The sequence below is a fragment of the Nyctereutes procyonoides genome, unplaced genomic scaffold, assembly GCF_905146905.1.
Source record: "Nyctereutes procyonoides isolate TBG_1078 unplaced genomic scaffold, NYPRO_anot_genome, whole genome shotgun sequence".
NCBI classification, from domain to species: domain Eukaryota; kingdom Metazoa; phylum Chordata; class Mammalia; order Carnivora; family Canidae; genus Nyctereutes; species Nyctereutes procyonoides.
The window spans coordinates 90,322,719-90,338,299 of NW_026575125.1; positions in this window are offsets into that span (position 1 = coordinate 90,322,719).

Here is a 15,581-nt window from a genome sequence, read left to right on the forward strand (position 1 = left end):
GGAAAATTCTTTCTCTCCCCTTCAGGGTCTTCTAGCTGGACTAAATTAAATTGACGTGAGACAGATTAATGGGAGAAAAAAACAGTGTCATTATGTGGGCACAGAGGCCCAGTAATGAAATGACCACGGCAGGCAGTTTTTATACTTTTTAGACAAAGAGACAATAAACTTGCAAGAAATTGATGGGATAAAGGAAATAGGTGCTAGGGAGCTTTAATTAGTAGGGAATTCTAAGTGGAATTGAGGCTGAGGTAGTAGATTAGGAAAAAAAAAACCCGCACGAGGTTTGTTTCTACAGTTTTCTCGGCTTTAAAGTCTTAATCTCTGGTCATAAGGATGTTTTTTTCACTTTTTAGTACAAGGAGGGTATTTTTCACAGGGGATATTTGTTTCCTGCTTTCTTGGGGACAGGACAGTCTGAGCATCCTTACATTGACTGTTTCCTAACTTTTCTTTAAAATTATGAGTATGCCAAAGTGGCAGATTTGGTGGTGGCTTGCCCATGGCCCCACATCAGAAACCATCCTAGACTGGATCTACATGCATGGACTGCCACTGTTGTCAGAAGAAAACAGGGAAAAAGCTCTCTGATGTTGGTTCTGACAGTGATGTCTTGGATGTGACACAGAAAGCACATGCACCAAAGCAGATATAAACAAGTGGGACCACATTAGACTAAAAAGCCTCTGCACAGCAAAGGAAACAATCAACAGAACGAAGAGAAGAAAATATTTGCAGGCCATATATCCAATAAGAGGTTAATATCTAAAATATAGAAGGAACTCATATAATTCAATAGGGAGAAAACAACTAATGGCCTAAAAAATGGGCAAAGGGCCTGGGTGGACAGTTTTTCAGAGAAGCCACACACATGGCTAACAGGTAGGTGCATGAGCAGGTTCTCAGCATCATTCCCCATCAGGGAAATGCACGTCAAAACCATGTTGAGGGGGCGCCTGGGTGGTTCAGTGGTTGAGTGTCTGCATTTGGCTCAAGTCATGATCCCAGAGTCCTGGGATTGAGTCCTGCATCGGGCTCCCCCGCAGGGAGTCTGCTTCTCCCTCTGCCTATGTCTCTGCCTCTCTGTGCATCTCTCATGAGTAAATAAATTTTAAAAAAATCTTTAAAAAAAAAACATGTTATCACCTTTTGGGAGAGCAAAATTTGCCACCCCAAAATGTATCTCTTTAGCATGAGGATTAATTTAGGCTGATTATTTTTAAGAAACCTCTTCCTTTTTACCTTTACCACTGCCTAAAATAATTTAGAGAAGAGGACCTCTTCCGGGAAAAGAGCTACCATCCTAGATAATTACAGTAAAGTGTGATGTAGGTGTGGTAGACAGGGATAAGCCCAGCAAAGTCTGTTTGTTAAAATTCCTCTGCATCTTGTTGTGTCTTTCTGGCCCAGCAAATATTCATTTACCAAACATTTATTCTTTTTCATCTTCCTGTGAATGGCTTTCCTACCCTTTGAAGTCTCAGGGCCCTACCCACTTCTCCTTAGTTCAGGATGGCATCCATCCTTCATTTTACCTATCTTTGGAATGTCTTAGATTTATGTGGATTCCCCATAGGTATATGATTAAATCTGTTTTTCTCCTATTATTCTATCTTGTGTCATTTTAATTATTCAGCCAACCAGCCAAAAGAACTGAGGGGAAGGGGGAAATTGTCCCTTCAACAACAACCTCACACCTGTTGGGGTGGCTACTATCTAAAAGACGAGATAACAGGCATTGGCCAGGAAGTGGGGTAAAGGGAACCCGGTGCACTGTTGGTGGGTGGTGTAGCCACTATGGAGAACGGTGTGGAGGTTCCTCAAAACATTAAAAATTGAATTACTGGGCAGCTCCGGTGGCGCAGCAGTTTGGCACTGCCTGCACCCTGGGGTGTGATCCTGGAGACCCAGGATCGAGTCCCATGTCAGGCTTCCTGTATGGAGCCTGCTTCTCCCTCTGCCTGTGTCTCTGCTCCTCTCTCTCTGTCTCTATGAATAAATACAATTTTTAAAAAAATAATAAATAAAAATTGAATTACTATATGATCTAACGATCCCACTTCTGGGTATATATCTGAAGGAAATGAAGTCAGTTTCCCCCCCCCCCTTTTTAAGATTTTATCTTATTTATTCATGAGAGACACAGAGAGAGAGAGGCAGAGGGAGAAGCAGGCTCCCTGTAGGGAGCCCGATGAGGGACTGGATCCCAGGTCTTCAGGATCAGGCCCTGGGCTGAAGGCGGCACTAAACTCCTGAGCCACCCGGGCTACCCTGAAGTCAGTTTCTTGAAGAGAAACTCCCATGCACTCCCATGTTCATTGCTGTATTATTCAAATATTCACAGTAGCCAAAACATGGAAATAACCTAAATGTCTGTAGATGGATGAATAAAGAAATATATATAAAATCTGAGAGAGATATATAATGTGAGATCTAAATATCTGCTGTCATTTGTGACAACATGGATAAAGCTGGAGGGCATTTTGTTATGTGAAATAAGCCAGACAGAGAAAGCTAAATACTGTATGATCTCGTTCATATGTGGAATTTAAAAAAAAATTAAGTCAAATTCATAGAAACATAGAGTTGAATGGTGGTTACCAGAGGCTTAGGCCTGGGGGGCATGAGATGCTGGTCAAAGAGAAATAAAGTCTGGGGATCTAATGTTTGGTGTGGTGGCCACAGTTAGTAATACTGTACTGTATACTTGACACTTGCTAAGAGAGTCTGTCTTTGTTTCTTTTTTTTTTTCCAAGTTTCAGATATTTATTAATGATTTCCTGCATTGAGAGGGGAAATACTTCCTAGGTAAGTGGAAAATTGTGCCTACAGCTTCTGGAAGACCTTCTTCATTCTAAGCAGCTTTATTGTGAAACATTTCACTTAGAAGTCTGGACCTTCTTTCTTCAGTTTGCTGGAATCTACGTTCGCTGTGTAGAATTCATATCAATTATTCGGACCCAGTTTGTTCCAGGGTTCTGGATTGAACAAATACCAGGCACAAGACATACAGTCCAGCTCCAGTACTTCTGGCTCCACTAAATACGAAGAGAGGTATCAAGCTTGGCTGCTTCTTGGAACATCTTGGAAGATTTGGCAGAACGTTGTGGTGACAGGAGCCTAGAGTCCAAGAGAGAAGAACAGATCTGCAAGGCGTGGGTGCTGAGAAAATAGATCTTAAGCCTTCTTTCTATACACAGAAGAGGTAACTGTGTGAGATGAGGAATGTGTTAAAATTACCTTAATTGTGGTCATCATTTCACAACATATGCATATATCAAATTTTATGGCACACTTTAAGAATATACAATTTTGTCAGTTAAAATTAAAGCTGGGAAAAAATTAAAACATCAGTTAGATCCACTGATTGATGGTTCTGTTTAGTTCAACTGTATCCTTAACTGATTTTCTGCCTACTGGATCTTTCAGTTACTAATAGAGGCAGTGTTGAAATCTCTCTCGTTAGTAGTGGATTATCTATTGTTCTCTGCATTATTGGTTTTTGCCTCTCGTATTGTGACACTTTGTTGTAAAGTGCATATGTTTCAAAGATTATTGTGTTTTCTCAGAGAATTGACCCCCCCCCCTTATTATGTAATACCCTCTTTGTTCTTGGTAAGTTTCCTTGTTCTAATGCCTTTTTTGTCTGAAATTAATATTGCTACTCCAGCTTTTGTTTGATTTAGTGCCAGTGTGGTACACCTTTCCCCACTCTTTTACTCTTAATATATGTGTGTTTCTGTATTTAAATTGGGTTTCTTATAGACAGCATATAGTCTGGTCTTGTTTTTCATCTACCCTTACCGTCTCTTCTTTTAATTGACGTATTTAGACCACTCCCATTTAAAGTGATTATTGCTACGGTTGGATTTCTATCTACCATGTTTGTCAAAATTTTGTATTTGCTGCACTTGTTCTTTGTTTTTTTTTTAATCTTCCTGTTTCTGCCTTCTCTTTTAATTGAGCATTTTTTATTATTCCATTTTCTCTTCTCTCTCAGCGTATCAGTTATATTTCTTTTTAACTTTTTAGTAGTTTCCCTTGACTTAGACTGCACAACATAAATTTACAACTAATCCAGGTCCACCTTCAAATAACACCGCACCACTTTATGGACAGTGTGGGTATCCCCAGCTCCCCACTCCCATCTGCCAGTAATGCTGCTACCATTTATCGCACTGACCTGTGTGCTGTAATCACCCGCACATTGTGGCTGTTATTCCTTTGAACAGTCGTCCTTTAGATTAAATAAGAGAAATAAAATATTATATTTTAATCTTCATTTATTCCTTCTCTAACACCTTTCCTTTCTTTGTGTAAGTCCAAATTTCCAACCAGTACCACGTTCCTTCTCTCTGAAGAACATCTTTTAACATTGACTGGTAACAAAAATTCTCTCAGTTCTGTTAGTCTGAGTGCTATGGACTGAATTTTGTCCCCTTCCAAAATTCATATATCAAAGCCCTAACTCCCAACATGACTGTATTTGGAGACAGGGCCTTTAGAAAGGTCATTAATGTGATATGTGGTTATAAGGGTGGGGCCCTAATGCAGTATGACTGGGTCCTTGTAGGAAGAGGAAGAGACACCAGGGATGCGTGCACTCATGCACACACATACACACAGAGAGGTAAGGCCGTGTGAGGAGATGGCTGTCTCCAAGCCAAGCAGAGAGGCCTCCAAAAAGGCAACACTAAAGCACCTTGATCTTTGACTTTCAGACTCCAGAACTGTGAGAAAATAATTTTTGTGTTGTTTAAGTCACCTAGTTTGTGGTATTTTGTTAGGGCAGCCCTAGCAAACTACTACAACCAAAAGAATCATTACTTTCCCTTACTTCTGAAGGATGATTTTCCTGGATATAGACTCCTTGGTTGGGGAGTTTTTTCTTTCAACACTTCAAATATTTCATTCTACTCTCTTCTTGTTTGCATGATTTTTGAAGCAAGTCTGATGTAATTCTTATCTTTGTTCCTCTCTAGGTAAGGTGTTTTTCTTTTCTGACTTTTTAAAAGATTTTTTTCTTTGTCTTTGGCTTTATGCAGTTTCAATATGATATGCTTAGGGGTTTGTGTGTGTGTGTGCACACGTGCGTGTGCATATAGAGATATATATGTGTATATTGGCATTTACCCTGCTCTGTGTTCTCTGAGATTCCTAGATTTGTGGTGTGGTTTCTGTCATTACTTTTAGAAAAATCCCAGCCATTATTATGTCAGATAGTTCCTGTTTCTTTCTCTCTTTCCTTTGCTTTTGATAGTGTCATTATACATATGCTGTACATTTTGTCTTTGCCCCACAGTTATTAGATATTCTGTTCCAATTTTTTTTCTCTTTACAGTTCAGTTTGGAAGTTTCTATTGACATATGTTTAAGTGCTCTGATTCTATCTCCAGCCCTTTCCAATCATGTGATGGGTTCATCAGATGAGGTATATACTGCATTTCTGTTTCTCATCTTTCCTTTAGATTCTTTCTTAGAGTTTCTATTTCTGTTTACATTATCTGTCTCTACTTGCATGTTGTCCACCTTTCCCACTAAAGCCCTCAGTATTTTAACCATACTTATTTTTAATTTCCCTTTCTGATGATTTCAGAATCTCTGCCATATCTGAATATGGTTCTGACACCTGCTTTGTCTCTTCAGATTGTTTCTTCTTTCCTTTTATCATGTAGGGTTTTTTTGTTGAAAGTCAGTTGGGAATTATCAGGTATTAGGAAGTAAATAGGCCTTTGGTATGATGTCTATTTTTAGCTGGCTAGGAGATAGGCTGTATTTACTGTTTCCTGTGTCTATAGTATCAGAGGATTCAGTTTCTACTGGTGTCTTTCTTTTTTTTTTTTTTTTTTTTTTTTTTTTTTTTTTAAATTTTTATTTACTTATGATAGTCACACACAGAGAGAGAGAGAGAGAGGCAGAGACACAGGCAGAGGGAGAAGCAGGCTCCATGCACCGGGAGCCCGACGTGGGATTCGATCCCGGGTCTCCAGGATCGCGCCCTGGGCCAAAGGCAGGCGCCAAACCGCTGCGCCACCCAGGGATCCCTCTACTGGTGTCTTTCTTATTGTTCCCCAGCATCTTTCATTTCCCTAGAAAACACTTTGTACGTAGAATTTGAGCCTTGTGGTTCTTTTTGGCTATAATGCACTGTTACTAGCCAGGAGCACTGTTGATGTTTGGTCAGGTCTGGACTGAGGACAGGCATTCTGTAATCCCAGGCCTAGGTCTCAGTCTTTGAATGTACCTGCGTCATTCCCCTCCTCCCCCAGCTGAGACCCTCCCAGGTGTTTCTCTGCTTTCTTTCCCCACCTCATATGAAGAAGGAAGGCTCAGGGGGCCTGGGGCCAGAAGGTAGCTAATTTCCCTTACCCCAGTCCAATAGGCTTCTCCCTTGTTGGGTAAACCTTTGTAGTGGAGAATGCTCTTGGCTGCTTTCAAAATAGTTCTTTCTGGCCTCTCCCTGGCCCAACAGGAGGCAAGTTTGTTCTGATCATTATCAAGAAAACATTTTGTGGATTCTAGGGGTAAGCACCACGATTGTGGAGGGGTTAAGCTAACTTAGGTGGGGCCCCCCAGGAGTTTTTCTCTCTCAGGCTTGTCCACACTTGGCTACCCGTAGCTCACTGAAGCTCCCCAAGTCCTGGTTGAATTTCTGGTTGCGGATGCCAGCAGTTCCTGCCTCAGATGTGTGGAGTTGTATTCCCTGTAATCTGTCATGTCTGTCATCACTGGTTCCTCTGGGTTTGGGGTGCACTTTGTCCCATGACCTCTGTTCTCTGATGCATCCAGAAAGAGTCATGGATTTTTAATCTGTTCATGTTGTTTCTTGTTATGAAGATGGGAGTGAAGACTTGCAAGCCCTTTACGTGTTGGAGTAGAATCTTTCTTTAGATTTCAGACATTGTTGTTTTTGGCTCTTTGGACATATTAGAATATCTGATGAAAGTCTTTTTCATAGGAATTCCAATGCCTATGCTTCTTTGGAGACAGTTCTGTTGATTGCTCTCTCCCCAATACATGGGCCATACTTTCTTAATTCTTCGTGTGCCTCGTAAAATCTTATTAAAAACTGGACATTTTGAATATCATAATGTGGCCACTCTGGAAGTTAGATTCCCCTCCTGACAGGAATGTTGCTGCTGCCTTATTAAAAACTGGACATTTTGAATATCATAATGTGGCCACTCTGGAAGTTAGATTCCCCTCCTGACAGGAATGTTGCTGCTGCCTGTTGTAGTTAGTGTCTATATAGGACTTTTCTGAATTGATTCTGCAAAGACTCTATTCATTTTTGTATATAGACACTGAAGTCTTGGCTCATTTAGCTCAGTGGTCGGCTAGTGGTGGACAAATATTCCTTAAATGCCTGGAACAAATAAATCTCCCCGTCATTTCTGTGAGGCTCTGTGTGTGTATTGCTTTCATCAATCAGGCAGTTTACAACTCTGTATTAACCTTCACTAGCCTCAAGGTCAGCCAGAGCTGAGAAGTATAGGGCCTTCTCACACTTTCTTGAGCATGTACAGTGCCCTAAGCATGTACTTGGCCTTCTAGATTCCCAGAAATACGTCAGAACTTTTCAAAGTTCCTGTGGAGATGTAGTTGCCCAGCCGATTCCTTTAAACTTCTTGGTTAGTTTGTTATTTCCCTCAAGTGTTATCTATTGCCTTAGGCATCCCCCCTCCAAAAAAAAAACCACTTTCCAGTGAATGGTTTTGGCCAATGCCCTCAAGAAGAGATTTTTTTTTCTTTTTTTTTTTTTAAGCACTAGGCGAGCTTCTCGTCAGTTCAAATAAAGATGAGTCTTTGGAGGAGGGTCTTCCAGTGATCCATTAGGTTAAATAATGAAGATTTGGGGGGATGAGGCCTTAAAAGAGGACCACTCTGCACCCTCCTGGTACTGAAAATGTGGGCTGTTGTTTTTCAAGGCTACCACAGAGCTGTGGAGTGGTAGATGAAACTAGGGTAATTTAAAATACCATAAAATCGGCTGTTTTTGTTGAGATTCAGCTCTTTTGTTGAGTAAACACTCCTAGGTTGGGAGTGTAAAGTAGGACAGATGTTTTGGAAACTGTTTTTCTGGTAACTCAAACAGTTAGGCACAGAGTTACCATATGACCCAGCAATTCAACGCTTGGGTGTATTTCCCAAGAGCATCGAAACCATATGTTTACACAAAAACTTTGTGAATATACTAAAACCCACTGAATTATGCACTTTAAAATATGTGAACTATCTCAATATAAATAAGAATTGAAGTTCTGATACATGGGCGAACCTTGGAAATATGATGCTAAGTAGAAGAAGCCACAAGAGAAGACCATAGATTTAATGATTTCATTTGTTAGGAAGGTCCAGAATATTGCAGTTCATCAACAGAAATTAGATTAGTGGTTGCCAGTGGCTGGGGAATGCGGAAATGGTGAGTGACTACTAATGGGTATAAAGTTTTTTTGGGGGGTGAGGAAAATGTTCTAGAATTAGATAGGATTGAGGCACAAATTTGCAAATATACTAAAAACCACTGAATTGTACATTTTAACAAGGCAAACATCATGTTAATGTGAATTCTATCAATAAAAATGTTATTTTACAAAGGAAAAAAGAATGCTATAAAGAGGATAGATGCACTTATGTATTCAAAAACTATGTATGGAGTATCTGCTGCTTACCTGACATGTCTAGGGACTAGGGACCAGGAATTGAACAAAAGTCCTTCCCTTCTTATGCCTGGCTGGCTCAGTCTGAAGAGCATGTGACTCTTGATCTCGGGTTCGTGAGTCCGAGCCCCACATTGGGCATAGAGGTTAGTTAAAAATAAATAAACTTAAAAAAAATCCTTCCCCTCATGGACCATATATTCTGGTATTCGGGGAAAAAAAGAAAATACATAGTTAAAACCTAGGATCCTAAGTGGTGCAAAGGAACAAATAAACCAGGGAAGGAAGAGTGGTATAATTAGATTTAAGGGAGTCATGAACCACCTTAAGAAGCAGGTGGCATTTTAGCAAAGTTCTAAAGGGCAGTAAAAAGGCGAGCTGTGAGAATATCTCGGGAGAGTGTTCCAAACAGAGGGAACAGCAAATGCCAAAGCCCTGATGTGGTGATGGGCCTGACAGTTGAGGAACAGCAAGGAAATGAGTATGGCTGGAGTGAGAAGGTAGGTGGAGTCGGAGGCATAATGGGGTCACTGAAGGGGAAGGAGCTCAGCTTACATTGGGTCTTGCAGGCCATTGTCAGGACTGACCTTTGTCCTATACTCAGAGTGACCAGTGGGCTTTCTAGGGACAAAATTCTCTTGTTTGCCCCATTCCAGTCTGATTCAGGAACCTTGGGTGCACCTGGTAGGGTCTGTTGTCCAGCCCCAAATGGAGACATGCTCCAGAGCAGGAAAGCCCAAGAGTACCAGATAATTTGCACCATCCATCCTCGCTCTGCTCTAGATACCCTCCAAGTGGGAGCAGTGAGCTGTGCCCGCTGGATCACAAATGGAGAGTGTGGAGCCAGAAATCCCTGAGCTTTCCTTGTTTCCACCTGACTGGGCCTTCCTAGGTAGGGCTGAGGAAACTGCCCTTAGGGCCGAAGGCTTTGACGGGCTGGCCTGAGGAATAGAAACAGCAGGAAGCTTCTCCCAGCGTTGAGGAAGTCTGACTCCCCCAATTTCAAGTGAGTAAGGATTGCAAGCCATTCTTCCTTCACACCTGGCAGTTATGCAGAGCAACCAAGCTGCCAGGATGAGACATAAGACAGGAAGGGGTCAGAGGCAGGCACAGGAGGAGAAATAAAAGGAATTCATGGGCATGTACCTCTGACCAGACAGTGAACACATGGCAAAACTAAGTCAAAATGATTTTTGGTCCATTTGCATCCTGTTAATATGAGCATTCTAGAGTTGATGCTAGAAGATTCCTTTTTTTGAAAGAGCCTCTCTCCCTCCATAGGCTACTAGGCCCCACATTTAATGCCAGCACAAGCAATATGTTTAACTGAGAATATATTTCTAGGGACATGGACAGTTATGATAATACAGACACTGGAAAATACGATTGTGCTTTTCATCTTCGAAGACTTACCACAGTTTGACTTTGGGAGTCAGCTGGGGGCATTGTTTCCTTATTCTAGACATTGATAGCATCTCTTAGGGTTTCTGTACTTCAGGCTTGTGATCAAGCTAGAGACATTTTGTTCTTTACCCTCGTTTACCAAGCTGGAACAGTAAGCTCACTGACCTGAGCTCCTCGGTTTGCTGTTCCAGGGTGTATTTACCCTATGCAACCCACTTTATCTTTCCGCTGGGTCTGAATTTCCTTCTGGGGGTGAAGAAAATGTTCTAGAAATAGTGAAGATTGATGTGCAAATTTGCAAATATACCAGAAACCACGGAGTCGTACATTTTAACAGGATGAACATCAGGGTATGTGCATTGTATCTCAATGACAAGGTTACTTTACAAAAGAAAAAATAATGCTGTAGAGAACATAAATCCCTCCATGTATTTAAAAAATCCCAGTGGAGTGTCCACCATTTACCTGACATTTCAAGGGACTAGGGACCGGGAATCGAACAAAAAATTCTTTTCCCTTGTAGGCCATATATTCTGGTATTAGAAGAAAAGCAGTAAGATAGCTTTTCTTAATAGTATCTCTTAATAATATCTTAAGAAGATCACTTCTTCAACTGTCTCTTAAATACACTCGAGAGTATCAAATAATTTGTTTTCTGGTTTCTTGATTGCCCTTCACGTATGATCTAGTTTGTTGTTTCTGCTCATTAGGGTCCCAAAAGGCATTAAGTAAACTTTTCTCAAAACAAATTCCATGATGAAGCTTTACTCAGAATTGCCAAAACTTTGAAGGAACCAAGATGTCCTTTAGTAGGTGAATGGATGAATAAGCTGCGGTGCTTCCAGACAGTGAAATATTATTTAGCATTAAAAAGAAATAAGCTATCAAACTATGAAAAGACACGGAAGAACTTTAAATGTATTTTTACTAAGTAAAAGAAGCCAATTTGAAAAGGCTCTATACTGTAGGATTCCAACCGTAGGACAGTCTGGAAAAGGCAAAACTGCGGAGACGTAAAAAGATCAGTGGTTGCCAAGGGTTAGGTGTCATGGGGAGGATGAGTATGTGGAGCACAGGATTTTCAGGGCAGTGCAACTACTCTGTATGATACCATAATGGTGGATGCATGTCTGTGTACATGTGTTCACATCCACAGAATATCTAACATTGAGGGTCCCCTGGTTAATTCTCCAAACTTCTGTGGGATCTCTCTCCTCCACTCCCGGTAGCCAGCCACATGGGCTCTTTTCAAAAATACGAAATCCTCCCAACTCAGGATCTTTGCCCAGAACGTTTCATCTGGCTTATTCATACTTATCTTTCAGGCTCATCTTTCACATCCCACTCTTGGAGTAGCCTTTCTTGAGCTCAGAGCCTGGATCTGAATCCATTGTATTCTCTCCTGTACCATGTTCCTTATGTGGACACACTTACTTACCACCATCTGTGTATTAGTTTATTGTCTGGGCCCCCAACTGGGTGGCACATTTCATGAGTGTAAGGAAGGCGTTCACCTTGTTCACTGATGTATTCCCACCACATAGCCCAGAGCCCACCTGGAGTCGGTGCTCAGTTGACCTATTGACTGCGTGAATAAATGAATGGACTCCGTGAGGTTGATGTTATTAGCTCGGAGTACTTTCGTGATTTACCTGCTGCCACATAGCTAGCAGGTGGACATGAATGGAGGAGACCTCAGAATGATAGTTCCTAGGTGGATATACCACCTGGGAAAGTATTTGCTAAGAAAGTAGTGGGGGGAGGGTGGAGTAGGGAGCCTGGAGCAGGCAGGTGAGAAGATTCCAGACCAGTGACTCTCAGGGAGATGATCCCAGGTATGGGGGAAGGGGGCGAGAATGTGCAAGATGCATATTCAGTATGTTACATTTGTTGCAGAATATCTTCTGTTCTCATAAAACAGACTGCTGAGACTATCCCTTCCCTGGCTGGGAAGGAAAATAGGAAATAGGGCACTTTTCCTCTAAAAGGGCAGATTTTTCGGATTTCTGGAAGGAAGCAGGTTTCAAAGGCGATCCAAGCAGAGCAGCAGGCGGTGGGCGCAGGAGATGGGGGGGGGCTCACAGAGGTGGAAGCGGGTCTTGGTGACACAGCACCCCACAAGCTGCATGTTCCCACCCCCATCTCACAGACTGCCCTTCACATGCTCCAGTCTGCCCACCACTTGGACACCACACGCCCCTCCACACACAGCACCCCCCCCCAAGCTCCATTTTACCCCATGTCACCACCTTGGATTTCACATCATCCCGCCACCTGGACTAGTCAGCTTGTCATCCTCCTCTCTGCTGGGCAGTGAGTGCCTGCACTTCTCTGTGAGAACAGTTTCAGTGGCCCCATGGCTATCCGTGAAGAAAGGCTAGTTATTCTCATTAGATGGAGGGGGAGAGTGTGATCTGAAGGGAGAAGCCAACACTGGAATAGGGACTGACGGCAGTGGAGAGTGTGTCTGGGTGTGAATGGCTTTCATTTCTCTGTTGGCTTGGATTGTGGGGTGTGTTGTTTGGGCATGTTGTGGGTTTTTTTTTTTTTTTTTGTCTGTCAATATATAGGTTAAAAATAGTCTTTCTGGGGAAAGACCCTTATTTTTCTAGAGTGCTTTGACAAATTTTTGGTGAAAAGACTGATGGGAAGCAAAGAATGGAAACAACTTCATATGCCAAAGAAACCGGATAAGGTGTGAAGAGACTGTTGATCAACATTTAAATCCCCTCATGCCGGTTTTGTTTTTGTTTTTAAGAACTTTGCTAGGAATGAAATTAGCTAACTCAAAGAATGTTAGAGCTGGGAGGAGCTTTTGAAATGAAACCAGCTTCTTGTTGTTACGTATATGTAACAAGAAGCCCAGAGAGGGTAAGTGACTAGTCCAAAGTCTTAGAGCACTTGAGTGCCGTTGGGGGCTGATTTCTAGTCTGGAGCTCAAGTGGGAAGCGGTATCTCTCAGTGAAGGGACAGTAGTGTGATTTTTAAAGATTTTATCCTATTTTTTATTATATGGTTATAATAAGAGAAGTTGGGAGAACTTAATGTTTTAATTTACCTGGAGTCCTACCACTTCCCAAATGATCGTTGTTAGTATTTTTGCTGCATAATTTTCCAGACCTCTTAATGTATATGTATCCTGGCAAAAATGCTATATTTATTAAAATTGGATCACACTGTGCATACTTCTCTGCAATGTAATTCGTAACAGATGCTTAACTATTGTATTGAGTGGATGTACTCTTATCAATTTAATCAGTTCCTTATGATAGACATAAAAGCTTTTTCAATTGTTAAGCTCCTACAAAAGATGCTGCATTAAAGATTCTTGTTTGTACATCTTCTGCTGAAGTACTGCCTACTTATTGACTGGTGGGAATTTTTGTAGGAATGTAGTGCCACGGTGTAGGCTGGGTGTGAACTCTGGCTCTGGAACTGTGTCTTTACACAAATCACAACCTTTCTAGGCTCCAGTTTCTTCATCATCAGGTGGGAGTGATCCTACTACGGCTTGCCTGGAGGTGCTGGGAGGATTAAATGAGATAATACGTGTAAAATCATTAGTACCTAGCACATAGCAAGTCCTAAATTTGTATTAGCTATTACTACTACCACAAGAGGATTAGTCTGTCAACAAAACCCCTTCAGTTTTCTATTACTCTGTAAAAAAAAGTAACCAGAACTTCTCTTCATAAGGAGGTTTTTAGATGTAAAACTTAAACAGCTAAATTAATATTCCTATTTCTAACTTAATTTCTCCAGAAATCTTAGCTCAGGTCTTTTTTTTTTAAGATTTTATTATTTATTCATGAGAGACACAGAGAGAGGCAGAGACACAGGCAGAGGGAGAAGCAGGCTCCACGCGGGGAGCCCGATGCAGGACTCGATCCCGGGACTCCGGGGTCACACCCTGAACCGAAGGCAGACGCTCAACCACTGAGCCACCCTGGCGTCCCTAATTTCTCCAGAGAATAAATAATAAATTTAAGTGAACTGTGGGCTGCTGAGGTACTTCCCACGCTCTGGTTCCATTGCTTAATGCCAGTCAAAACGGAAACGTATGGCCTTTCATTGAAGGCTCTTGAGTAAAAATCAGCTGTTGGGTGATAAAGCCGCCTCTGACTCTGTCCTTTGGAAAGTGCTCAAAGTACAGCCGGTCCCGTAAAACCAGAGGGATTTCTCTGCGAACACCTGGAAAGTTCCCTCCGCCTCAGAGGACCAGGGCAGGTTGGGGAGGCAAAAGCGAAGTAGTAACAGCCATCGTGTCCTGAAGTTTGGTGTGAGGCCAGGCGCTGGTGGCGCTGGTGGCGCTGGACCTCAGCCACACCCCACCCTGGGCTGGTGCAGGCCAGCAGTGGCCGCAGGCAAGTCGAGCTTCCACAGGATCTCTCCCACTGTCGTCCGCCTCGCGGGGCCCGCTTGCGGCTCCTTCTCCCGGCTGGAGGCAGGAAGAGGCAGAGCGAGGCCCTTGTGGGTTTGAGGGAATCCTTGGCGGGTTCCAGTTTGTCCTTGGTACAGAATGACGCCCCCGCCCCCGCCCCCGCCGACTCCTTAACTGCAGGACCAGCTGCTGGCGGAGTGCTCACCGCGGGTCTGTACTACACGCCGCTCCACAGCGGGCGGGTGCGGACAGGTACCATTCCGCGGCTGTGGGGGGACACGCGGGGTGGTCAGCCCACTTGCCCCGGGTCACACAGGGAGTGGAGAGCGGGGCGGGGCGGGCAGTCGCCTCTCCAGCCCGTAGGAACCCACAGCACAGGGCAGCCCGGGGGGCTCAGCGGTTTGGCGCAGCCTTCGGCCCAGGGCCTCATCCTGGGGTCCCGGGGTCGAGCCCCACGTCAGGCTCCCTACGTGGAGCCTGCTTCTCCCGCTGCCTGTGTCTCTGCCTCTCTCTCTCTCTCTCTGTGTGTCTCTCATGAATAAATAAATAAAATCTTTTTTTTATTTTTTTTTTGGTTTTTTATTTATTTATGATAGTCACACAGAGAGAGAGAGAGAGAGGCAGAGACACAGGCAGAGGGAGAAGCAGGCTCCATGCACCGGGAGCCCGACGTGGGATTCGATCCCGGGTCTCCAGGATCGCGCCCTGGGCCAAAGGCAGGCGCTAAACCGGTGCGCCACCCAGGGATCCCCAAATAAATAAAATCTTAAAAAAAAAAATCCACAGCAGAGTGGCTGGCCCGGGCATCGTGACGCGGCCTGGCACACGGCGCTCTTCACCCAGCAGCTAGCAGAGGCTTATTGACCGAAGGTCACAGGCGCAGAAGGCTACACGAGGGACCTTATTTTCACAAGAAGACGTCCTGTCCTTGTTGCAGACCACCGGAGGATAACAATCTCCCTCCCTCTGCTCCCATGGACCCTCATAAATAAATAGAAAGTGGCTGAAATAGTAAATATAAAGCAATGTGGTGTGATCATCTGCAAATAACTGCTACTCTCAAAGGCAGACTTCCCAAGACCACATTAAGGATGTGTGCACAAATCTTACACTACCCCCTCTCCATCACACCAGCA